Raw genomic sequence first — 27,733 nt, 5'->3', positions numbered from 1 at the left:
TGGGCTTAATATTGATGACATCAGGGAACTCCATATATGGGCATAAAAGGGATTCTGTTAGTGTGGTTCCCCTGACATCACAGTGAAGTCAGAGCGTGATGTCAGAGCAGCAAACCCATTCTGTCAGAGTAGTTCCCCTGACATCACAGTGATGTCAGAGCATGATGTCAGAGCAGCAAACCCATAGACTGTATAGAAGTGTTGCAATAATCTCAGACCGCCTTCCATCCAGGATATGAGATCAGATCAGAGTATGTCTGATCTAGTCTTGCCCAAATAAGGAGTTCCACACTGATGTCATGAATATGATCTTAGTTTTGCCCAAATATGGAGTTAAGTTTGTGTGGCTGTACCAATATAAGTGTTAGCGTGTGGAACAGCACTAATTGTTTTACAGAGACTTGATTTCATCCATTTGGTTGTCCAAAATGTGGCGCTGGACCTTGCATCTGAATAGAGGAACAAAGAGATATTTTGATTCTGCTGTAACTGTGGGCCACAAACTGTACTCCTTTGGAGGGATATGTTTATAGGTCCTAGTCTGTGAGAGAAGCACAAACTAAGAGGGAAAACATTTCTTTCAATGAAAAATGCGTAATCGAGGTTCATACACGTTTACTACCGCGAAGCAAAAAGGTGATCAACCCGTGCTGCCGAAACCTGGGATCGAACCAGGAACCTTTAGATCTTCAGTCTAACGCTCTCCCAATTGAGCTATTTCGGCGCTGGTAGCATATACCAGCTCAAGTTAGCTTAAATACTTTAAGTGATTCCATTGTTATTTACCAAGGGGTAAATAACAGATAAATTATTGACCAATGACCATTATTTGGGCATTGTGTAAGCGTGACATCACTGGTGGTGATGGGCAGGCAGGGGGACCACGTCGTCACGCTCATGCCACCATGACTTAGCCATAACCATAATATGGAATCCCCAATGCAGCCACGACCAAATATGGAGTTTTTGTCTAACGTATAGCTCAAAATGGACTGGCCCCTTGTATTTATCAGAGCTCATAAAGCTATGTCTCCAGCCAGAGCCCTGAGGTCAACTGACCAGTCGCTCCTGACTGAGCTCACGACCGCATTTGTAAGACCAGAGGTGCCTTTGCAGCCGCTGGCCCTATAGACTCTGGAATAACCTGCCCCTGCTCCTTCACTAGAGGCCTATTGAATGCTATTTTTTTCACTGTGGCTGTTGACACTGTTTGATTTTGTAAATTGTATAATAACCTTGTACAGTATTTGCTTCTTTTGTTTGTTTGTTTTCTTGTGCTTTATAAATCAAGTTTGAGTTGAGTTGAGTAGACTAACCTCAATGTGTCGTCATGGTTTGAGGAGCAAAACAAATCCATAAGCTCCATATATGGGCTCAAAGGGGGCATGCCAATACAGTATATGGGTATGGGCATATATTGATGACAGCAGGGATCTCCATATATGGGCATTAAAGGTACATGGACTGACAGATACAGAGATCTCTATATGGGCAATGTTGGTTTGAGGGCCACGGCCATATACTGATGACATCAGGGATCTCCATATAGGGGCATAAAAGGGACAAGGACTGAGAGATATATCTCCATATGGGCTTATCAGTCGGATCGTAGGTTGCAACTTAGGTGACCGTGTGTGAGGGCCTCGTACCTTATACAGATCTCGATATATGGGCATTAAACGGACACAGGTAAACAAACAGATACTAAGATCTCCATATATGGGCACAGAAGGCAGAAGGGACACAGCCGACACTATGATTCCAAAATGACTGTATTGACACATTCATGCAACAATATTTTGTGTGATTTTACTTATAATTATTAACTTTATAAGTCTTGAACATAATAATTATGATTGGATCAATGTTGTTATGTGGTTCATTCATACAGCCCACTGAAGTACCCCACAATCCACTAGATGTCACCGTTGCTTAGATAATAGCAGCAAAGGCATAGTAGGCAGCCCTCTCATGTTGGTGACTCACGTCAGAAGAAAAATAAATAAAACTCCCACAAAAGTCAGTATTGACTGTTAGTATCTTTGGGAAGAATATCTTTGAATGAGTTGTGTGCTAGGGAATTTAGAACGAGCGACGCCGACACCGACCCACGTCCATCAGTCCGTCCGTCGATCCGTCCATCCATCCTCTTCCATTGAGCAGTTAAAATTTTAAATGGACAGGTGGCGCCATCTCGAGAGATCTTCAGCTATTAATTTCAATGTTCAATATTGAGGCGTCACGTTCTCTTTCTAATTTCTGCAGCTGTGCCTGTTACCGTAGGAAACGTTATAAAAAATAAAAGGTTGTGGAGATGCCGGGGATTGAACCCGGGGCCTCATACATGCAAAGCATGCGCTCTACCACTGAGCTACATCCCCTAACAAGATAAATATTGTGAAAGATAATCAACAAGATGGTTAATGAGTCTCTCATGCTGGTGACTGCACTAACCCCACACATAGGTTATGATAAAGCAGCCACCATCGCAAAGACAGACCATAAGAAGGGCACTACATTAAAGGCTACAGCTATAGAGCTGGGCTACCTGACAGAAGAGAAGTTTGACCAGTGGGTGAGACCCAGTGACATGTTGGGGCCAAAGAAAACACCAACAAAACAAACAAAGTAAAAACAACACTTTCCATTTGAGAATTGACACAGCAGCGGAATCGGGCGCCCCACTCAGGCTTGGGCGAGCTCATCTTGCTGGAGAATGAACAAGGAAGCGCCATCATCAGATGAGAGATTCACACAATATGCATAATATATGAAAGTTAACTACTTTTTAACTACTTGCATTTCCATTGGAATAAACTGGAAACTAAATGCCTGCTTATAAATGGTAAATGGTGCATTTATATAGCGGTGGGAAAAGTACAGTCTACACGTCTTCACCAGGACTACCTTCACTGCTTATTAAGTGTGCAAAATGCGCTGCTTGTTCTCATAATATGGTAATAATCATGGTATGATGATGTGACATTCTCAGACCAAGAAAGATGACGTCCATTAATCCAGTGGTTCTAAAGGGGGGTCCGGGGACCTCCAGGGGTCCTTGAGGGAGTTCCAGGGGGTTCAAAGCTAAATCGTAGTGTACTAACCGTTAGGCTTCATTTGGTTCCCTGTGTACACTCTCAAAGTTAAATCGGAGATAGCCTAATGCAAGTCAGAAGGCAAAAGTCCATGAAATTAAATGATGGGGGTCCTTGACTTAATGACTTCTATCTTTTCAAATGCCCTTTGATATGAACAAGTTTGAGAACCATCTGGACTAGGCTTGCTAGTGATGTGTCGTTCATGAGTGAATCGTTCATTAGAATCGAATCATCAGCGAGACTCGTGAACGATTCGTTCAAATCCCTGAAATGTGTCGTTCACACCCCCGCCCCCTCCCTTAAATAAACAATATATTTATAAAATAAATCTCAAAAGATACCAATTCGCTGCGAGCAGGGTTCGAACCTGCGCGGGAAGATCCCTGTAACTTGAATGACAGGGACCAGATTGAAGTGCACGTCTTCAACACAGTGTCTTTGCGTTGGATTAAGTTGCCTCCTGTGACATCTGGAGAAGACCTTCAACTTGAGGTTCCCTCCAACTGTGTGGCCCACACAGCTGTGCTCATAGAAGATATTGTTTACATTTGGGGGGGTTTAGTGAAATTTCAGATAAGGGAGGGGATTGCCAAGGGAATTTACGTCCGGGGGCACATTGTTTATGGATTTGATGTTGACACTCACAGATGGTTAAGGCCCAGTGTTTCTGGAACAGTTCCAGAGGGGAGGAGCAAACACTCAGCCTGTGCCTTGGGGAAGGTCATGTATGTCTATGGAGGATGCATCCGGCTGACTGGACGCACTTATGACTTGTACAAGTTGGACACCACCACAATGGTCTGGTCTTTTATTAAAACCAGAGTAACTCCCCCACCTGCTTCATCTTTTCACTCTGCCACCATCATCGGGACAAAGATGTTTGTATTTGGGGGAACAGGGAACCAGAACGAAAACTACGATAACATCACAGTGTTTGACACAGAGACCAACTGCTGGCTGAGCACGACTTCTGCACAGCTTCTCCCAGAAGGACGCTGGAGTCATTCAGCCTTTACCTACAATGGAGAGCTGTACATATTTGGTGGATGCAACAGACATCTGAAGCAGATATTCAATGATGTGTGGAAATTGAATCCAGAGACCTTCTCCTGGAAGAAGGTTGAGCCCAAGGGGAAATGCCCAATTCCGATGGCTTGCATGTCCTGTTGCATGGTGGGAGATCGTGTCATCCTCTTCAAAGGATGCAGAGACAAACCAGACAAACCCAGTGTCCTGTTCATCTTAGACTTGAACCCTAGTCTGAAGACGTTGTGCAAGCTAGCAGTTATTCAGTACGATCTGGAGCAGTCTGAACTTCCACATGACATCAGGTGGGAACTTGCAGCCATGACAGCAACAGAATAAATAACTAGAACGGTAGGTTCCGTACGGAACCATTGTTTACTTAGATATGGAAGGATGACCTCCCACTTGGGTAATGACGCCCCCTGGCGATCATTCAGAGAAACTACTTCAGCTCCCGTACTAACGTAGGTAGGAAGGGCCTGTCACTCAAACCGGAGTGACCCGCCTCCAGGCTATATAAGCCCCCGGAGGCGGAAGTAACATCCTCTTAATACCACTCTCTGCCACATTCAGTGAAACAGAGGGGCATTACGTGGGAGGTCATCCTTCCATATCTAAGTAAACAATGGTTCCGTACGGAACCTACCGTTTACTGTCAATATTCCAGGATGACCTCCCACTTGGGATTCTTAAACTCCCCTCTAAGCCACAACCTACTCTCATACCCCCACACACCCCTCATACGGGTGAGCACAGCCCAAACGGGCGTGACCCATCACCCAGAAGGTCCCAGGCCCACCGGACCTGGGTGTGAAGGCATGAGAAAATAAGGAGAGACCCTGACAGACCGAAGTCCGCCTCATTCAACTAAATGAAAAGGACAAGTCCGCCTTATAAGTAAGACACACTATATAAGGAAAACACAGGGTCCCCCCCAAAATACCCCAGGTGGCTACATGCCCACCTGTGGGAGGGGAAGATCCGACTCCTCTATGACGTAGAGGAGGCAACTGCACCCAGAACCGAATGCGCTAGCGAAGAGGATTCGATATCCAGGTGATAGTAGGCTGCAAAGGTAGAAGGCGAAGACCAATTCGCCGAAACACAAATCTCCTGAACGGAGACTCCCTTTGCCAGTGCCCACGAAGTAGCCACACCTCTAGTGCTATGGGCTTTAAGTGCCGCCGGCACTTCCACACCCGCACTAGAGTAAGCCAGCCTAATAGCATCCACAATCCACCTCGAAAGAGTGGGTCTAGACACCGGCTTTCTGACAAGAACATTGCCCATTTCCACGAAGAGCTGAGAAGAAGCTCTAGAACCAGCAGTCCTGTCACAGTAGGCCTTCAATGCCCTGACAGGACAAAGGCAATTCAGCCGTTCATCCTCCACCGAGACAAACGGAGGAGGATGAAAAGCCAGAAGAACAACAGGCTCCTTAGGAACCACCATGTTCTTAGGAACAAACTTAAGATGAGGCTTGAGCAACACCTTGAGATCATTGTTCATAAACTGCATGCACTCCGCAGACACCGAGAGAGCTTGCAGGTCACCAACTCTTTTAGCCGTGGCCAAAGCCAGCAAAAGAGCCGTCTTGAAACTCAAAAGTTTCAAAGGCATCCCTACAAGCGGCTCAAAGGGAGCCCGACATAGGCCCCCTAGAACCACCTGCAGATCCCAAACTGGGAACAAAGACCTAGTCACCGGCCTCAAACGTTCAACTCCTTGCATGAACTTGATGACCTCCGGGACTTTAGAAGGTGCCTTGCCCGCCACCCCCAGGTGACAGGCATTAATAGCCGCCAAATACCCCCTAAGGGTAGAAAATGCAAGACCACTTCTCAAGCGGTCCTGCATAAATTCCAGAATTTCCTGGGCTGACGCCACATGGGCCACCACCGGTGGAACACGCGACTCACACCAGTCCTCAAAGGCATTCCACCTTCCATCATAAGACGCCCTCGTAGAAGGCGCCTTAGCACTCTGAATGGTAGCAACCACTTCAGAAGAAAAACCAGCCGCCAGCAGGTTTAACCTTTCACGTGCCAAACCCACAGGTCTAGGACCTGCAGGTCTTGGTGGAAGATCTCCCCCCTGGCCTGACTCAACAGATCCCTGCACTGAGGCAGCTGCCAACCCGGTTCGCAAAGGAGAGGGGCGATCGCCGACCTCCACGTGCCCTTGTAGGGAGCCACCAGGAGCATCTCCAGACCGAACCTCCTGACTCTCTCCAGAGTGGGTCGGATAAAGTCGAAGGGGGGAAACGCGTACAGTAGACCTCTCGGCCACGTGTGCGCTAAGGCGTCCAACCCCAAGGGAGGACTGCCCTTCACCGCGAAGAACAACGGACACTTCGTATTCTCCGCTGACGCAAACAGGTCCGCCACTGGCTGACCGAACTTGCGAAAAATCTGGCTCGCCACCCTGGGGTGGAGAGACCAATCCTCGTAGCGAGAACCTCCCCTGGACAGGAGATCTGCTCCGCTGTTGAGGAGACCTGGGACGTGTAAGGCCCTGATCGACTTGAGGCGCGACAAGCACCAAACCGTCAATTCTCGAGCCAGACGGTCCAGTGGCAACGACGACAGGCCCCCCTGTTTGTTGACATAAAACATGGCCGTCGTATTGTCTGTCCTGACCAGGACGTGACAATGCAAAATCCAAGGCTCGAAATGCTTGAGCGCCAGGAGTATAGCCATCAACTCCAAATAGTTGATGTGACGACCCCTCATCTCCAGAGGCCAAAGCCCCTGCGCTGTGCGCCCCTCGAAAGTGGCTCCCCATCCACTGAGACTGGCGTCTGTCGTGATCGACTTGCGGGAAACCACCTCGCCAATCGAGACTCCGCTGGTGAGGAACCCCTCCACCAGCCACGGAGACAGGGCGATCGCGCAGGAAGGGGAAACCGTAACCTTCTTGTACTTCAAGGAGGGCGGGATCCCGAGGGATAACATCCATCTTTGAAAAGGTCTCATATGAAACCTGCCCAAACGCAACAGATGTACTGCGGAAGCCATCATTCCCGTCAGTACCATGCAACTCCTGTAAGTGACCTCCTGGCCCACTTGAAAGGAGTCGAGACATTCCCGAAACCTGTCCACCCTCTCCTCTGAGAGACGGGCCGACATGTCGGATGAGTCCAGAAGGACCCCAATGAATGTAAGACGACTTGCTGGAGTCAGCATGCTCTTGCCGTGGTTGACTATGAAACCTAAGGCCTTCAGGTGAGCCAAAACCACTTGTGTGTGACGCGCCACTTCGTGGGCGGAGCTCGCTGAAATCATCCAATCGTCGATGTACGTCGCCAACCTGACGCCCTGCTGTCTCAGCGGGGCGATGGCTGCTTCGGTCACTTTCACGAAAACCCTCGGGCTCAGTGACAGACCGAAAGGGAGTACTGTATACTCGTACAGGCGACCCTCGAAGGCGAACCGTAGGAATTTCCTGTGTGGGGGATAAATCTGGACGTGCTGATAAGCATCCTTCAGATCCACTGAACAGTGGAAATCCCCTTGCCTGACCGACCGTAACATGGTGGGTACAGTTAGCATCCTGAAAACGTATTTCTTCAGGTACACGTTTAGTGCCTTTAGGTCCAGGATGGGACGTAGCCCCCCCCCCCTTTTTGGGCACCAGGAAATAACGGCTCCAAAATCCCATGCGGGATTGGGTCCTGTCCAGCTCCACTATAGCACCCTTGCTTAGCAAGGAGCTGATCTCTTCTCTCAAAAGATTTGCTTTTAAACCACGCGCCCTGGTATGAATAACCCTGCTCGAAAGCGGGGGTATGTCTGCGAACTGTAACCTGTAACCCCTGGTTATCGTTCGAAATACCCAATGGCTCGGGTTGCATAACTTCCACTGGCGCGCGCAGCGTGCTAGCGTGTTTTGAGCGAGAGAAACCCCACCACTGTGCTTCCGTGACGGCGGAGCTTTTTGGCGGCCGGACCGGAAGTGGGGAACCTGCGTATCCGTATCCGGAACACCCGGATGCGGAGCGCAGGGGTTCAATAGGCCGCAAGGCGGGAACACCTTCTGATTGTACCGCTTGACTAGCGGAGCTTTTTTGCGGCCGGACCGGAAGCTGGGAGCTAGCGAATCCGTATCCGGTGAAACCGGAAGCGTTCGGTTTTCGCTCGATAGAGCAACAGGAAGAGCAAAGCGATTCGACTGATAAACAGACTCGCCCACAACTAAAGCATTCTCCCCTGACAGGAGAGGAACTTTTACGTTTAATACCTGCTCTAAGGCCTTTATGCTTGTCCCTTGACCCGGGCTCATAGTAGGCCGACAGAATTTCTGACTCAAGGTTAAATTCATAGCATCGCTCACGCGAGGGAAAATCCACTTGCGCGCATGAGGAACCACATAATTGTTTGACGTTAACATTACTGGTTGCTGATAAAACCTGTGACTGATTAAAGAGTCCTGACGGGACTTCATCATTCTTACAGGAGGCATGCATAAAGGAGTCATATTGTCGACGCGAGGGATATCCCACTCGCGCGCTTGAGGAACCACATAATTGTTTGACAATAACATTACTGGTTGCTGATAAAACCTGTGATTGATTATCGAGTCCTGACAGGACTTCATCATTACTACAGGAGGCATGCACGATGGGGTCGTCTGTGCTAGTGCGAGAGAGTTGGACAGAGACAGACTTTGCTCTTTCAACATATTTATTGCCGACACAGGAGGCATCAAATTCAACATTTTCATTTCCCCGACACGGGGTACAGAAAAACGCCCTCGTTTGGGGGGAGGGGGACCGAGAGACACCTCGGACCCCCGCCCCAGCACAATCCCCCTCTTCCGAGTGTCATTTGCGCTGTCCCCTACCGCGGCCACCGCGGTAGGAAGACTGCTGCCTGCCATCCTTGGACGGGCGGCGCGGCTGAGCGCGCTCGGGAACCACAACCTTGCTGCGGGGCCTGTCAGGCGCCCTGGCTGCAGAGGCTCCCCTGGAGGAAGACGAGTGCTTCTTAAAAGAAGCAGAGCGGCCCCTTTCCTTGACGCGGGAGGAGCGGGACGCCCTCCTAGCTTGCTGCGGTTCTTCCTGTGGCACTGTGGTGGACTCGACAATGTCCTTAGCAGCCTTAAAGAACGTGACTCTGCCCTGCAGCAGCTCCAAACCGCCGCCCATGAGGGTGGTGGGACTGTTCTCCATGTTGATGAGGGATTTATACATCTCCCCGCGAGGACCCAGAGGCTTCTCGCCCACGTCCCTCTTAGGCTCGAGGTCGACATAGTCGAGCCAGCGGGCTCTCTCAGCTTGGAGGTTATAATCCATGGACCTGCCCATCCACTTGACCGCATGCCAATTGACCTTCAGCATGATGTCGAATAGGGTGTTTAGCTCCGCAGTGTGCTCCCCCGTGGGCAGACCTTTGACCAGGTCTTTGGTGGAAGCTAGCAAGAGCTGGATAAGATTAAGGTCCTTAGCAGCCAGAGCAGCGGACCGGTAGGCGTTACGAGCCCTGTCCGACTGCAGCTTGTCCTCCAGGACAGTGAACCCCGGCGGGTTGGTGCCGACGGGGCCGACAAACGGCCCGTTTTTAGCCGTGCCCACATCCTTGTACTGGGGTCTGACGGAACCCAGAAAGGATTGTGCCAACAGGTGGTCCAGGTTAGGGCAGGTGGACATGCCTGCCTCCGCACCGCCAACCAAATCCAACACAGAAAAAGGCAGCTTCCTGGGGTCTTTGTGTGTCTTCCATGAGGAATGGAGGGCCTTGGTGAATCCTTTCACCAGCGGCAGCCTGGAGAGGACATACGGGGCGGGAACCGAAGGCTCCTGCCCGGGCATTTCGTCATCATCCTCGGCCTCTTCAGAGGGGAGAGGAGGTGGCAACTCCTCTCCAACTCTGGCAAGAGCTCTCATGTAGACCGTGAGATGATCCAGCATTTCTGCTGCAGAATCGACGTCCTCTGCTCCCGCTTCACCCGCTTGACTGGCGGGTGGAGGGGCAGTGGTGCCTGAGGAGGACTGGGAGCTCCCTGCGGCGTCCAGTTGACGTGCTGGAGCCGCAGGGGCATTACCTTTCACTGTGACCGTGAGTCGAGAACCATCGTCCTCGACGGAGTCCTCCTCCTCCTCGGCCGTGTATCCAGAGTATTCAGAACCAGAACCCTCGCTCTGACAGGAGCTCAGGTCCGACTCTCGCCTGAAAGTCTGGACTGTTTTGGTGATGCTCACGTTGAGGGGAACGTCCCCGACGGTCACATCCGAGCGTTTCTTTTTGGGCACCGCGCCCGAAGGGGAAAAGGCTACCGGAGGGATGTTAGCCTTCTTGGTCGCCTTCTTAGCGGCGACTTCACCAGACCCGCCAGCTCCAGTGACAGTGGAGCTAGCTGCGGTCGGTTGCGCGGCAGGCGGTGTCTCATGTAGCACGGCGCCATCTTGACTTGGAATGGCGCGCTGTTTGCCAAACGGATCTCCGGAAGGCAGCGCCGCACCTTGACCAACGGTGCGGGCCGCCTGGGGAAGGAAAGACTGGGCTGTGGGGTTGAGAGCAGTGGACCCACCTGGTGGAGCGCAGGCCCCGAGGCCTGCCCTGGCTAGGTAGAACCGGTGTACCAGTACATCGTGGTCGTAGGCCACGCAGAAGTCACAGAAGGGTCCTGCTCTCCCCTGAGGACTCAGTGCAGAGAAGGCGTGTGCAACGCCCATGCAGCCGACACAGAGAGGGTGAAGATCCTGTCCGTCGATGAGTCCTGGACAGCCTGGACATTGCCTCGGCAGGAAGGCCAGAGGATCCATGGCGAAGCACTGTAGCTAGAGTTAACAAGAAGCAGACGAGCTAACAAGCTAACGGCTAAAGCTAGGCCACGCTTGATTCGGGCAGGGCCTGAACAAGCGGTAAGCAGTGTAGCTAACGTTAACAAAGAGCAGACGAGCTAACAAGCTAACGGCTAATGCTATGCCACGCTTGCTTCGGCGGAGGCCTGAACAAGCAGTAATAATCCTTTGTTATAGAAGGAAATAACCGTCGTTTTAGGACGGGACAAGAATAAGTATTCTTAAGTACGGGTTAATTCAACACTCGCCGGTGGGCGACTCCAATGCCACCGCTTTAGGCTAATGCGCGAAGAATAATAATACAAAGGCTGAGTTTCAACTTATCTGAATGTGATATCGCAGAGAGTGAAAAGAGGATGTTACTTCCGCCTCCGGGGGCTTATATAGCCTGGAGGCGGGTCACTCCGGTTTGAGTGACAGGCCCTTCCTACCTACGTTAGTACGGGAGCTGAAGTAGTTTCTCTGAATGATCGCCAGGGGGCGTCATTACCCAAGTGGGAGGTCATCCTGGAATATTGACAGTAAACATCTCTGCCAGGCTGACAAATGATAATACCAAAAACTGTTCAATTGAGCATCTAATGTCTTACTCAGGGTGGGACGATGCCCAGTCTCTGCTCTATATGTAACTTGTTAATCAATCGACTTCAAACTTGGACTCTGAACTCTGAACAGGTACTCTGATGAGTGGGTATTGCTTAACTGAAGGGGCATGCGTTCCCAACAGGCATTGGCCTAGCTACTGTACACTTCACCGTAGACAGTAAATTACAATTCACATTACCTTACCTTAGAGTACATTACATTACAATTCTGCATGTGTTGTCAATCTTTCTTTTTCTTCATCCCTCCACTCCTCCTGTTCTTTCGCTATCTCTCTATCCCTGCTGATGGTTGATAGATGTCACTGTGCCGTGTGCTTCATTGCTGCGATGTCATGGACTCTGATGTGGCCTGTGCACCGTGAACACTGCATGTGAGGAGCTAGGAATGTGTCAAGGGGGCGATTGGGGGCACCGTGTCCCACTGAGAAAATCAAATTACCTCAACAACAACACCAATTTACCCTCGACTCACACCAGAGACACGGTGGCAGTTCGACTGGCAGAAACCAACAGATAGAAATGTATACATACATATTCATACTAGTAATACTAATACCAGTCTAGTACTACTAAACATATCCATGTTTTCACAAACATTGAGGCCAAAGGCTGGACTACAAATATACTGTACTGCTTGTACAATACAAATGTACTGCTTGCACGGGAAACATTTGAAATCTAAACGGATCTATTCTGCAAATCAAAACGATTTGAATCAAATACGTGTTTGTTAAAGTGTGTCTTGACAGTGGTGAAAACACGTTTTTGTTAAAGTGTGTGTTGAAAGTGCTGGAATGCTCTATCTGTTGACTTGTGTGCAGTGTAATTACAGAGTTAGCTGAACTCCACTTCTCTCTTATCTCTTCTACTGGGAAACCAGCAACATGAATGGACCCTGCTGCTGTCTCTTCAGCAAGCTCCAGTACTTTCACTCAGTAATAGACCCGCTCTTCTCCCGTCTGCCTCTCCCTCTCTTCTGTGGGTGTGTCTGTGAGACGTGCTTGTGCATTCAGTAGGAAGTCAAACTCAAACGGACTGTGAATGTTGTGCTTTCAAACATTTTCCTGCATGCTGAGGTCAATATGTTGTTGTTTTTTGGTTGACATCTCAGGCCAGGGTTCTGTTAGTTCTCAGAGAGAGAGAGAGAGAGAGAGAGAGAGAGAGAGAGAGAGAGAGAGAGAGGGGAGAGAGAGAGAGAGAGAGAGAGAGAGAGAGAGAGCGAGAGAGAGAGAGAGAGAGAGAGAGAGAGAGAGAGAGAGAGAGAGGCTCACAGATTCGTTTGAAGGCTTGTCTATTGGACATGACTTTCCCTGGCTTCTACCTGTATTTTCATGAAGCCTGTCTCCTATTCACATGCAGCCTATATTTTCGTATCTTTTGTTAAAGATTGAGGGCCTATTTTGCCCTTATGTTGTCTTAATTACCACCTGGTCTTACTTCTAAACTTAGAAGATGTGACGTGCATGGTCAACGCACGTTTCGCTATTTCTTTTTTAAATGTACCTTAGCCAAGGTGCGATGAGGTGAACAGACCTGAATTAGTCATGTGTTCGTTTGGGCTATTTTCTGTTCCGTCCGTTAAGTGGTGAGATCAAAAGAGAAAGAAACATCACAAAGACAAGATAATGGCAGCCTCAGTCTAATTCCAAGTGTCCAAAACTCATCTGTGATATCTTGACAAACCCACTAATATTCACATTCTCAGTTGGCTATTATTAAAGCATCTCCCCCTTTTCTGTCTCTCTAAATTTGCATGCTCTTAGTGCTACTGCTGCCAAAAAAATCTGATCTCCAAGCAATAAAAAAATAAAAAATAATAAAACATAAACGGTTGCTGCGCAACACATTGTGCCCTTGTAGATCAGATATTTTCTTGATAAGCCATGCATATCTTCCATAAACAGCAGATCCTACTTCAACATTTAAAAGGATTGATCTGTGTGTGTGCATATTTTTCCAACGTTCTTCCTCCTCCATTTTCCACTTCCAGTGCTCTGTGAGGGTAATTAATGTGTGAGATGAGAAGGAAAAAAATCCACGGCGACTACATTTTAGAGCAAAGAAAGAACAAGTTTAATTGAAACCGAGAAAAGGGGAGTGAGACAACGTTGTCTTGAGCATTACATTTCCCCAGAAACGCTGTCAAACAAATTGCGTGTCGGCTGATAATGTAATAACACAGCTGAACAAAGTGTTCTCTTCAAAGACATCACAGGAATAGGAGGAAAAATAGAATTGTCCTGTTGCTTTACTTTCCCCCATCTACAGACTTGACACCCGGTGTCAGATATGTCTCCCCATAAGAAGGAAAAGCATGTTCATAGGTTCATTGTTTGTTACCCTGGCTCTCCATCCAACTCCAGTGCAGATGTTCTCTCTCTCTCACTAGATCACGCTTTTAGATGCCTCCAACTTTCTCTGTCATGCACATTGTGGTGAAGCAAAGGTTTTTAATTTAGGAAGATACTGTTCACAAGAGGCTACATGCCTGGTACTCAAATCCTACAAATGGTCTCCTCACGTCCTGTATTTGGTGCTAGATCCTGTGAGAGTATGTTGTTAGGTATGAACATTTTGGGAATATTGTGTGGCTTTTGACGGATCGGGTCCAATATTTAATTCAGTGACCATGGAGCTAAAGAATGGTTCAGAAGCTGTGTTCACATTCACTCTTCCATAGAATGAATAGACTTCCCGAGTTGTCCCCTAAAAAGGCCCACTTCACACAGATATGGGAAGTAAACCGGAGATGGCGAGGCTATTTCCATCTTGGGTTGAAGTGCATGTTATGTCGGTTTGTCTCTTCCGGCTCCTTCAAGGTGTGTTAATGTCACCAGCCTTCCTGGGGCACAGGGAACACATGGTGGCCTTGCTTCATCAATTTTTCATCCTTCATTCTTCTCACAGGCCTATAAGATGTATCTCATAATGTGAATATGAATACCTTTCACCTGCAGCAGTGTTATGTTAGTTTTAGTGTATATATATATATATATATATATATATATATATATATATATATATATATATATACACACTATATATATATATATATATATATATATATATATATATATATATATATATATATATATATATATATAAATATATATATATATATATATATAGAGAGAGAGAGAGAGAGAGAGAGAGAGAGAGAGAGAGAGAGAGAGAGAGAGATTAAAGCTAATTTGGTGAACAGGAGGAGAGTCATAAAGCGGAAGGACAGAAGAACAACCACTTTCAGAGCCAGACTGGAATGTCAACAATACTCATAATGACAGTCTAGTTGATTAATAATCAATGACAGACAGACAGACAGACAGACAGACAGACAGACAGACAGACAGTGCTGTATGTCTCTTCTTCCTCACATACTGTATGAATTGGTAACAGTCCCATACAGGCAGAACATAAGAGATGAGCTGCCACACATAATGGCAGATAATCAATGCCCTCCATCTTCCTTTCAATTATCCATAAAATGTGAACGTGATCCAGACGGCTGGGCCCAGTTGTGATGCATTATGACATCACCATTGAAAGCACCATTCCACTGAAATAGTATCCTCAGTATAGCTGTGGTGGCTTTATTCATACATTTAACACTGCATGATGGAGAACCACAGGCGGGGCATTCAGAGATTCTATTACCTAAAGTAGGGCAATGCAATTGTACCATTAGTTGATGTACATATATTTTCATCAGAATGCATTGCTGTGTTTAGTCAAAGCTAGAAGGTAGCAGCATTGAGGCTGGTTTTTGCTTTTTAGAGCACATCTGTTTTATTATACTCGGCTGGAGGAGATCTAAAGATGCTCTGTGCAACTGGATACATTCCAAACAATTAGCGGTGTGCACCCCGAACGCAGGCCTTTTAGCATCCATTTGATCCTGGCATTCAATCATTCTGCTTTTTTCTTTTCACTCTTCTCATTATTGGTTAGCTTCTGATCTGTTGTTCGCTCTGTTCTCAACGTTGCTGCGTCGCTCCACCACCAGTGGACTGAATGGAACTTCAAAGGCCTTCATTAGGACTTAAGTAGCCGGAGGACAAGCTGAGATCTGTGGAAAGAACCTTTTTCAGAGGAAGGAAATTGATTGCTGCGTTGGTCTTGTAGGACGTGTGAGAAAAGGGAGAGATACGGCGCTGAGCTCATTTGGAGTATTTCGGTGTTGCCTCGACAGAAAATGCAGGGTGAAAATGGGGTTGTTATTTTATTTTTCTGTAAGGTCTATTTATCTAGTCTCTTCCCTGTGACATGAAAGGGCAGACAGCCAAACCGCTGCACCGCAGGTAGTGTGACTGTGACAGAAAGATGGAGGGATGATGGGAGAGAAAGAGGAAAGAAGGAAAGAAGAATGATGACAGAAGGGACAGACACAGTGCACACACACACACACACACACACACACACACACACACACACACACACACACACACACACACACACACACACACACACACACACACACACACACACACACAGCTAGTCTTTTTCCCTGCTTTGATATAGTTATCTATACCGTGTAGTGTTCAGCTCTGTACTGTTTCCTCTTTTCAGAAGTAATTTCTTTACTTGACTTGTTACTCCCTGCAAACAGTAACTTTACATTACTCCTTATATTACGTTTCCATTACTTTATATAAATGTGTACCCTTATCAGAGTTAAATTAACAATAGTTTAGACTGGGATCAATTATGTTGCTTTGCAGATTGCTGATTCGGTCTGGGTCTAGAGCGGATATGGACAAGGGGCTTTATTAACCATTGTGTGCAAATTACTAGATAACAGTAGGCCGGCCCTACACCGGATCAAGCTGGTTTCTTTGTAATAGAAAGTTAGTTAGTAAGTAGGTATAGTGTACTGTGTAGCGACGCCATCTAGACAATCACTCAAGTTGCGCTGAAGAAAGCATTCAAGGAGATGTCTCTTCAACTGCTGACATCTGCACAGCCAAACATAAGACATTTCTTGATGTTAGCATTTATCAGGGCAGGCAGACAGAGGGTCCAGATAACAGTACTTTTGCTGGTCAGCATCGTCCAGACCTCACTCACCACCAATCAGTATTGATCCCAGTTTTACAGTACTACATTTATTATTGATCCCAGTTCAGTTCTACAGTATTACACTCAGTATTGATCCCAGTAGTACACAGTACAGTACATCTCCCAGAATACAGACACTGTGTGTGTGTGTGTGTGTGTGTGTGTGTGTGTGTGTGTGTGTGTGTGTGTGTGTGTGTGTGTGTGTGTGTGTGTGTGTGTGTGTGTGTGTGTGTGTGTGTGTGTGCGTGCGTGCGTGTGCACACGTGCGTGCGTGCGTGCGTAAGCCTGTTACAATTATTACATAATCACAATTATTTGGTCAGTGTTTCCATGTTGAAAAATGTTTAGATATTTTCCAACATTTAAAAGAAATAGTGGAAATAGCAGATCGACAAGCTCACAACACGTTGCGATGTGACGCGTTGTGAGATTGGAGATCGGCTATTTCCACTATCAATGTTATTTTTTAAGTATAAGTTTAAAGAGTAATTTCTTTGTATATTTAGGTTATGTGTCACATCTACCATGTGCAACTTCAAAGCCTACAAGCCAAACAGAAATGTAATTGTCAAGAACAAAAACACAATTAAATTGTTAATTGCAATTATTTGAGTGACAATTAAAATCATCATGTAAAATGTCATAATCGTGATGTTAGCCAAACTAGCTTCGCGCCGTGTTGTTGTGAGCTTGTAGATCAGCTATTTTCACTACTTCTTAATTATATATATTTTTTTTAATTCATGGAATTTCTTAGATTTGATTGTTTGTTTGTTTTAATGTGTATTAAAAATAATATAAAAGAAAATGGGGAGGGGAAAATCCGTTGAAATGTATATATATTTTTTAAATGTAGGAAAATAAAATGGGATTTTGACTTGAGTCGTGACCCATAAAAAGTGGTCGATGACCCACAAATGCCACACCCACTGTTTGGAAAACAGTGTATTAAAGGCTTCATGGAGTGTGTAATTATGATAGATCTTTGGGTGAACTACTCCTTTAAGCAAGAACACTTTCATGTGAATAGAGACAGACAGACAGACAGACAGACAGACAGACAGACAGACAGACAGACAGACAGACAGACAGACAGACAATCGGACAGAGACGGGGAAGAGAGAGAGAGAGAGAGGCAGCAACAGGGAGATGGAGGTGATAGAGAATGTGCTGAGGTTGTGTTTGTCAGGTAAATGATGAGGTTGAAGGCAGTAGAACAGACGTGCTAATGGTCATGAAGCTATAAAGCAGTGTGTGAAGTGTCTGTCCCAGCAGACTGGAGGGTTGAGGTGGCACTAAGACTAACTGCTGTGGAATGGTTATGGCCGCCATTACAGTACAACCAACGCCTCTGCATCTTTAACAAGGATCGTTGTACAGAGAAAGATGACCCAGGAGACAGCTAGTTTTGTGTGTGTGTGGTGTGTGTGTGTGTGTGTGTGTGTGTGTGTGTGTGTGTGTGTGTGTGTGTGTGTGTGTGTGTGTGTGTGTGTGTGTGTGTGTGTGTGTGTGTGTGTGTGTGTGTGTGTGTGTGTGTGTGTGCGTGCGTGCGTGCGTGCGTGCGTGCGTGCGTGCGTGCGTGCGTGCGTGCGTGCGAGTGTGCAGACATAATATGCATGCACATACTAATTAGTATCCCCTTAGAGTAAAATCATATAACCTACTGAGTGTGTGCCTGAATGAATCCAACACAGTGTGTGTGAGGCCACATGGGAGGGAGAAAGTGGCAGATGTTTGCTACGTTTCATCTTACATTAAGGAGGACAGAGTTCACAGGCCCACTAATTCTCCTGGTCCCTCCATCACTGTACAGTAGGTACCAGTTTTATAGAGAGAAAACAACCCATCCCTCTCCCTAGTTCATACAGTTGTAGCAGGTAAAATGCTAAATACACACTCACACAGTAATGGCGGAGGAAACCAAGGCACCAACCTGCTAATCAGGAGAAATTAGGGGTTCAGTGTCTTGCTCAAGGACATGTCGACAGTAACTCTGGGGGAGCCTGGGATCGAACTGGGAACCTTCCAGTTCGCAAGCGGCCGCTCTACCTCCTGAGCCACTGCCGGCCCTATCATTATTGCTTACTGCCTGCTGGGCTACTCAGGAACGATGCAAGTCGAGAACAATGCCGGGTGAAAATGCAAGCCCCACTCGGTTGTGCAATACCCATTTGTCTGTCTGTGTCCCCTATTATGCCCATGTATGGAGTTCTGTGTCAGGTATGCCCAAATTCGGTGTATTCCAGTGTATGACGTCATATTGATTGCATCAGTAGTCCGGTTCAATCGATATTTTTTGGAGATTGGCTAATCCGACCAATTTCTCACTCTGAGTCTGCGATACTCGACCCTGGGCATGGCACTCTCTAGGGTCGTCTGCGACGCGTGCAGAGCTTGAAGTCGGTCAGTCGAATGGTTCTCGTCGAGATATGTGAACTACAGACACACACATTTATAGTAGGATGTATTATTATTAGTATTTTGTGGATGTTTATCTGTAAAGCTTTGACAATGGATCCGGCTTGTTCCTCCAGAAACCTTATAAACAGACACTGTTTGTGTGTTTGTTTCTCTTTACTATCTGCTCGCATGGGAAGGAGATGGCTTGACAGCCATGCAGCCTTGCACATACTGGACTGAAACTCATGGACACTCCAGCATCTGTGGGTCCATGATACTGAGACACTGGAGAGAGAGAGAGAGAGAGAGAGAGAGAGAGAGAGAGAGAGAGAGGCATGAAGAAAGAACAAACAAGCACAAACTGCATTTTATTCTCATCATTACCTTCCCCTCGCTGCCGGCGCTCGGATGGAAATTCAATTTTCTCTGCTCAAAGAACACGATGACACCATTTTCAAAAACAAAAAAAGGTCAAAAGGAACCCACACTGGAGGAAAGAAGAAGAGAGGGGAAAAAAGGAACAAGGAAATTGTTTCACTGATTAATACAACTAGAAAGGGATACTCAGCTCTGCTCTACCCTCTTCCTGTAGGCCAAATTACTTGGTTAGAGGCATGAGGCCAAATTACTCGCTAAGAGGCATGTCACATTGGCAGGTATGATAGTGGCAAAAAAAACTAAAAAACAGAACATATACAGTATGTTGTTGGAGGCATGTATTTGCATATAGTAAACATTATGCGGGTAAAATGACTGTGTATGGCATGGCAGGATTGTGTTGATTCAGAGGTGTTGCTTAGCTTTTTTAACAGGTCTATCATAACTAATAGTCAGCGACAGCATATGCACAGGACGCGGGCTGTCGCCATCTGTCTGTATTCACAGGCTTCTGGCTCAAACTGAAAAACAGAAACATCAAGTTCATGAGGGTTTCTGAGCTTTAGTGTTTTTGAAAACAGAAAACATGTCACATTATGAAACATTCTAACCAACCAAGCGTTTAGAGATCACTGTGTGCTCACCGCAGGATTTAAAATGTGAGGCTGGAGCTTTGGTGTTTTTATCTGCAAAGGAGGAAGAACCACGGTATCAGTCCTATAGCTGTAATGTAATTCATTCCAGTCCCTGTGGTTTGGGTCCTAATCTCACTCTGTTTACTGCCCTGTGTAGATCTGATGGCATCCGGACAGGAGGAAGACTTAATTGTTTAGCCTCCTTCCTAGGTCTAATACAAGGACCGTTTAGAAGTGAATCAGAGCGAGGCTATTCAATTAATCTCCATTCACATCATTCAGATGGGTTGGGGTGCAGCCTGCTTCACCTAATGGCCATCTGCTTTATATTTTCAAGGCAATCTCTATGGAGCAAACGTACATTACACCCTGATGTTATGTCTATTCTGCCCTTCTTGAACGACTAATGGTTTAGGTTGCAGCATACTGTATGGGGATGTCAGATTGAATGTGGAAGAAAATATGCCAAAATTTTAGTTGGGTTTTAAAAATAAAACCCAACATGTAGCTAGAGTTATATATGTAATGGACTTGGACTTGTATCCACAAGGTTCCAACATCTCATCGTGCTTTGCGCAGAGGGTGGACTGCAGTTCCAGTGTTGCAGCCGAGTGTGATCTACCTGTACAAACTCAGAATGGTTGCATCTGTGACACGATATGAGCTTGTATGTCAGCTGTTCTCCGGATGTGTCTCACACATAATTCTGCAGTCAATTTCCGCGGAAACAGGTGGATATGACACACCTGCCAGGCTGCCATGTGATGATTTAAGAGTGGCAGCACCTTGTTTTCCATTGCGATAATGATGTGAACCATTGAAAGCTGCTGCTGTTCATTCCTCCTGGTTCAGCTCCACTTCCAGGGTTTAAGAGGAGCGAGGAGCAGTCAGGGAAGGAGGTGGACGAAACACAACGAACCTCCATCATTTGGTTTACCTCCCAGCATCTCTCAGCCTGCATCGCTCCTGTCTCTCTGATTACACTCACCCAATGGTGTACAGTGGGGTACAGTGGTCTGCAGTGATGTACATCGGTGCAAAGTACCACACAGATCTTGTCGTGTCCATCTACCTCTCTCATCATGCCTCCCCTCGACTGTCCCAACTGTTGGCTTACGTTTATTAGTTTTACCCTTCCTTGTCTATCAGTTTCTTAGCCCTGCACACTCTCTCTCTTTCTCTCTCTCTCTCTCTCTCTCTCTCTCTCTCTCTCTCTCTCTCTCTCTCTCTCTCTCTCTCCCACAATTGTCTCTCTTCTCTCTCTCTGTCTCTCCCTATTTCTCTCTCCTCCCTCTCTCTCTCTGGCTAATAATGGAATGGAACACTTAACAAAGACTTCTAATGGGATCATAATTACAGTAACGTCCAAAAACGGGGCGTGGGGGGGACAGAGAATAATGCAGAATAATGTCATTCTATCCCTATAGTGAGCAGCTCATTGCACACTGTCTCAGCAGACAGATGGATATTGCTCCATCGTCCCAGACTCTTGCCCATCGTCTCAGCCCCCCCCCCCCCCCCCCCCCCTCCCCCTCCAGCAAGTCCAAGTTTGACATGGGATGGCTTCTGTGTCTCTGGGCTCATTGTTAATTCATCACATGCTATTTGCACGAGGCAGGAGTTAGAGAATGATTCCATCCCCAGAGTGCAGCCATGTCCAGCAGTTTGTCAGTGATGATGGCTCCATTCTGAATGATTCAAGTGCTCTGGCACAGTGGCTCTCAAACATTCTTTGACCGGTGCTAACCGCTCCTACATCTGGCTTTGTCTGTTTGTATATACGTATGTACCGGTATGTCCCACACTTGTCTCATTGACCATGCGTTGCGGGACACTTAATGAAATGAACTCATAAAAAGCACGGCTTACTTCACACTGTTTTCTACTCAAGTGCAAGACTTTGGGATGATGGCATCATTGATCCTGCTGATACACGTCTGGTTTGGGGATTGAGCCTCAGCGCCTCTCTAAATGCACCAACGAAGAGGACGCGCTTTGGAGTGTTCAGGATGTAACGCTCCAGTTGGTTTATAAATGGCCCCAGGCCATTCTCTCAATTAGAATGCAAGAAACATCTCCTCTCTGCACTGAGAGGTCCTGAGGTCATCGGGGCGATGCAGCCCGAGGGTTGTTCAGGCCCGAACTTGCGTCCCTACAGCAACCCATGGATCAGCCCCTCTTAATCCAAAGCCACCTTAGCTGTGGCTTTCTCTGCCGCTTCGCTCGTGTATTGAATGGCTGTAACTCCCAATCGACTGAGGACTTCTCAAAATGAACGTCCCGCGAAGCCTCTGCCACCGGGCTCATAGCATGTCCTGCAGCCTCTCTCCCTGCACATCTCCACCAGTTTCTGCTACTTAGCGGGTTTCCTCTCATCGGTCTCCTCAATTTCGCTCTTCCCAGGGCACAGTGAGTTCCAGCAGGTGTTTTCTTGCCTTAGAGGCGATGATCATGTCCAGGGGTCATTGCAGTGCTTAATTTGTCAATGAATAGGTGCTGGATCCCAAACTGCGTGCGTAAACAGCCGCGTCCACGTTTGTTTTTACCTAAATGTACGCACCCAGTATAATATTAGCAGCAACATTTGGCACATACTGTATACAGTATGTGGGCCATCAGAACACTTGTAGTCAATTATCAATTTGGAATGATCAATCTGAATAACTGCCATATTCAAATTGTTAACAAAATTCTATGACATCATGTATACCTTATGTGTATAGCTTGTCTATTGTGTTTCACTGTGTCACTTATGAAGCACCACATAAGAAAAATGAAGACATTTCACAAAAACATAAAAATATAAAGTAAATAAAAATGCTGCAGCCAAAAGGTATCTATTTTTAAGGATGAAAACATAAATGACCAAACAGCACTATTTTGATTGACATGTAAGGTCCCGGATCCAATCAAATAGGTGCCGGATCCAAATATAGAGGTGGGGGAACATGTTCCCCCATGTTCCCCCTCAAATTAAGCACTGGGTCATTGCCATGATGGCTTGTGGTTGATATTTTTGTCAAAATTCAATTTATGCCACGGACCAGAAACACATAAAGAGCTAGCCCTGGATGACCATAACAGGTCTGTAACTCTGAGAGTGTACAAATGGACCCCTTATGTGTCTATTTGATTACATTTGTACACTCTCAGTGTTAAGCAAATAATTAACATTTGTGAAACACTAGTACTAGTGCCAGGGACACATTTGTCCATATACGAACATATTGGTCACCCCGATCATGTCCGGGCGGAGTGTTGTTACACTTGTGCTGTGAGAACCTCAGCTGCTTTCCCAGGGTGACTTGCAGCTGCAAGTCTGAGGCTGTGTGGATGGAGGAGGCCTGTTGGTTTCTCTCCAGCTTGGACGAAGGGGACTGCAGAGGGGGGTCTATAGGAGAGAGAATAGAAGCAGGGCGGGGATAAGTTTGGTTCCAGCAAGTGATCAAATCTTTCATCCGGTCAGTGAAGTCCAAGAGGGGTGAGGAGGGAGGTCCCTAGGCCTTCGTTAGGCCCATATAGCCAAATAGCAGCGGCACCTCTCCCACAACAAACAACAAATCACTACATCTAGATCTGACACTTGAGGCAAAGAATAATCCTTTTCTGAGCCGTATCAGTTTCATTTCACTGCCTTTGCCGCCACCTAACTCCCATCTGGCACTCTTAAAGTAGTCAAAGGATATCGTATTGTTTCTCCTCTCTCACAGAGGAAATGCAGTATCACGGACATAACCAGTTGACTGCTATACTGTAAATGTGGCCTCCTCTCCTCTAGTCTCCCTCCAGGCACAAACTCAACATTTTATAACAGCATAAACAAAAGTGCTGTACTGCACTTTCTTTGTCAGACTGAGACTGTGGGGCAACTGAATGGACAGACCAATGATTGTATGAAAACTACTTTGTCTGTCTCTTTATACCTCATACCGTGCATCGACGGCTCCAGTTTTACAGTAATTCATCATGTGTGCCAAATGCCACTGCAGACAGTGCCATGCAGTCTCTGACAGAGAGCCCCCACATCAGCCTGCTACTTTTCCTCAGTTGACCAAAGCCAACAGTGACCTCAGCCCAATCAAATGACATGCATTCACTCTCCCAACCTAGCACGTGTCTGTGGGTTCTTTTCACCTTCAAGTGCTGCCGCTGTATTTCTCGATAATGTGAGTTTGGTATATTTTGGATGTGTGTGTGTGTGTGTGTGTGTGTGTGTGTGTGTGTGTGTGTGTGTGCGTGTGTGTGTGTGTGTGCGTGTGCGTGTGCGTGCGCGCGTGTCGTCAACGGCCATGTCACACCTACTCTCCGTGATCTCTGGATTTTGTAGTCCTGACTCAGACAGACTGCAGAGGGTGTTTAAGTATACAGTCAGCATCCTAATTAGTGGCCTAATGAAGCACTGACAAGACTTTCATCTCTGTCCTGTTGTGTTTCAGTAAGCGATAGTCTAGGACAGAGACAGAAGGACCCATGACTAAGTTTACATGGTGACGGTCTCTAGCGAAAACGGCAAAATAAAATGTCAGATATAACGTCCGTTTAGACAACAGCTGCATTTTCGGGTATTGAATCCGCAACAAAGTGAAACCACCTTTCACCGTGGAAAAGGAAGACGCTCCGCCTCGCGTCTCCATGTAAACGGGCAAAACAAAATGTGTGATGTCATGGCTCACGTCGGCTCGATAGGAAGTTGAACGGAAGTGCTGGTCTATCTGGCAGTGCGTCATCGCCACCTAGCCACATGGCATGCACACTACAGTGTTTTCAATCACTGTGTCTCCGTGTAAATGCAGAAAAGCGAGAACCCAGCGGGACTTAGACATTTTCTCTAGAGACCATGGTCGTCTAAACGGAGCCTAAGACATGTTTTGTTTCGTTTTTTACATTCTGTACGACAGTTGCCCTCAGTATTCTGGGAAAAGATGTGAAAGATCAGCTTTCTCTCTTCTTCATCCCGGCATCATCAGTTGTGCTGGCAGTTTGGGTGGATGATTCAGATGTTGCATTTGATGTATATTAGATTTGCTTAGGCGGGCACATTGTGCCGCTGTCTCAGGCTATGCAGCTTCCCTCCCTGCTGACACACTTATTGTGCTCTGTTGTCACAGATCTAATTATCTGTTTTCAAAGCTTTGCGGTTTATGATTTCTCTCCCAGCGTATTGCATTCCCCTCCCCGTCCCCCTTCTCGCTCCTTGCACAACCATAACGTTAAGCATCGTCTTTAGCGGCTTAGTCGTAACTAAGCATCTGTCGGGGTGTCTGATGTACAGCAAGGGCACGCTCAGTCGCAAATCATATTCCAGCACGACTCCAAATAAATGAGGCTCATTGTTACGCAGGGAGTACTTTTTAACGTTTTGCCATTTGTTTATTTCTTTGTTTGTTTGTCTGATGTTGAACAGCGGTGGTAATTAGTCTCACGACCGCTACTGTGACAGAAACGTAGCAAAGCACACAGGAAAATAATTCACGGTTCTAACTCGTTGAGTCTGTGAGCAAAATAAGGATGCAGTGCAGAGGTGGAGGCCAAAACATCATGAAACGATAGCGGGAGACAGAAAACACTGGGATCGTGGTACTTCTCATTATGTGTTCTTTGAGGGAAACTTCTCTCATCTCTATAATGGCTCACAGTTCCCTTTCTGCCTGCATGTGTGGCGTAGAGATGGAGAGCAAAGAGAGAGGTTTCTGACCAGCGGTGAGCTCTTTGACATGGTCTGAGGGCTGTGTTAGCAAGCTGCTTGTCTTTGTGTGGATTAAAATGACCAAATCAAACCACGCCATACTGGAGCCTTTCTTCCTTGGCGGACACCCACAGTCTCCACACACGCATCGTGCTCAGCCCTGTTTGCTTGCAACCGCATCGCCTCTCTCCTACCACGCTGCCCCGCTATTCACCTCGTCTTTCATGTGCCAAGAGACGCCGCTCGAGGCGAGGACTGACAAAACGTCGTCATTATCTTAGCGTTGCTGTCTGCCCACGCCTCTTCTCTCATTCATTTCACAGCAAGCCCACTGGACCCCAGAGGCAGAGATAGAATGTGTGTGGGGGAAGGGGAGAGAGACGGAGAGAGAGAGAGAGAGAGAGAGAGAGAGAGAGAGAGAGAGAGAGAGAGGGGGGAGAGAGACAGGGAGGCTGCAGTAGGAATAGACAGAGCCTCATCTATCCAAGCTGGGCAACCTTTTCAGACACAACTTGATCTACTTAGCCGTTTTCCAAGGCTGGCAAGATCTTTCCACACCAGATAGTGAAAGACAGTGAAGTCTTATTATAGGTTGCCAATTAGAATTATGCAAAAAAAAAAGCCTATTTCATGATAATGAAGGTAAAAAAAAAATCATGTCAATAATTCAATTTCAATAGTGAATGCAAGTTCTTCAAACGTTATTGTCATATCATATTACAAGTAACATGGGTGAAATTTGTAATTGTGCATAACCATCAATGCGGTTAAAAGATATAGATTATTAGAGCGAAGTAGATTAAAGTGCATAAAAAAGTGGCTAATGTGCATAATAAATTGAGAGTCATGAATATAAAGTATTTGCTCATTACGTCTCATTAGTCTCATGTGGTCAGATCCACCATCGTATATCATCAATAACAGCAACGGGGGGTCTGAACCACAATTCAGCAGGTGCGGTTTAAGCCTCTGATTGACTGGGCTGTAATGGAAAGCCGTGGTTGGTCTGTGGTTGGTCTGAGGATGACCATGGTTTGGTCAGTTCAGACATATTCAGACAAATTCAATTGTCTGGCTACTGCAAGACTCACAGAGCAGTTTGCCATGCAGGCCATGTCCTATAAGAACGCTCTAGTCCAGTAGTGGTTTTCATCCTTTTTCATATCAAGGTCCATGATTTATTTGGCATTTGAGCCACGGACCACCATTTAGAGATTTAGCCTTTCAGACCTAAAACCTAAAAGATTTTATCCACAATTCCATGCTTTATTGATGTTGGTACCAGCATAAGAGAGATAACAGGCAAACATTGATCAAAATAATAACACTTCTTCTACATTCTCTAACTGTCTAGAGTCTGTAGACTTCTTGTAAATGAAGTAATGCAGATGTTTATCGGGTGTAAAATGAAACCAAATGGACCCGTACAGGTCCATTTGGTTTCATTTTACACTCTCAAAAAGAGAGTTAAAGATATAAAGATATATAGTAGGGTCCACTTGGACCCTTATAGATCCATAATTTATCTGGGGACAACCTGGAACCCCTTCAAGGACCTCTGGTTGAGAACCACTGCTCTAGTCACTGGTGTCCTACAGTATGTCTCACACACACACACACACACACACACACACACACACACACCCACACCCACACCCACACCCACACACACACACACACACACACACACACACCCTTCACTCTCTCCATGGCTGTTTGCTCAACGCGTATGGGGATTAGCTGAAGCGATTATCTGGAGCTTTTGGAGTTTTGCAAAGATCATTCATGGTAATGCTACACAGCCGAGTGTCTTGTGCGTTCCTAAGCCTCTGTACATTGGTTTTTGCGATTTTCCAAACTTGTGTGACGCCATTTGGCTTCGCACCACTCTAAGCTAGGTGGAGGTAACTCAACTGCAGCCAAACGGGCTAACACATGATCAAAGACTGTATGTGCCATCGGCACACAAACACAAAATAAAAAGCGCAGATCCGCCTGTAGCATGAGTACAGAAATAGACGTGGCAGAGATCTCTGATGCGAGATGCA

General features: G+C 46.6%; 1 protein-coding gene across 1 annotated transcript in view; it reads left to right on the top strand.

Annotated features, from left to right (window-relative positions):
• Positions 1 to 27,733, top strand: part of LOC308290992 (cadherin-4-like) — a gene marked incomplete at both ends in the record, with an annotated part of 281,660 nt that overhangs the window by 164,094 nt on the left and 89,833 nt on the right. The gene's annotated exons all lie outside the window — the stretch shown is intronic.

Source organism: Nannobrachium achirus (genome assembly GCF_963921795.1).
Source record: "Nannobrachium achirus genome assembly, chromosome: 9".
In the NCBI taxonomy this organism is placed as follows: domain Eukaryota; kingdom Metazoa; phylum Chordata; class Actinopteri; order Myctophiformes; family Myctophidae; genus Nannobrachium; species Nannobrachium achirus.
This window is presented reverse-complemented; position numbering and strand designations above follow the sequence as displayed.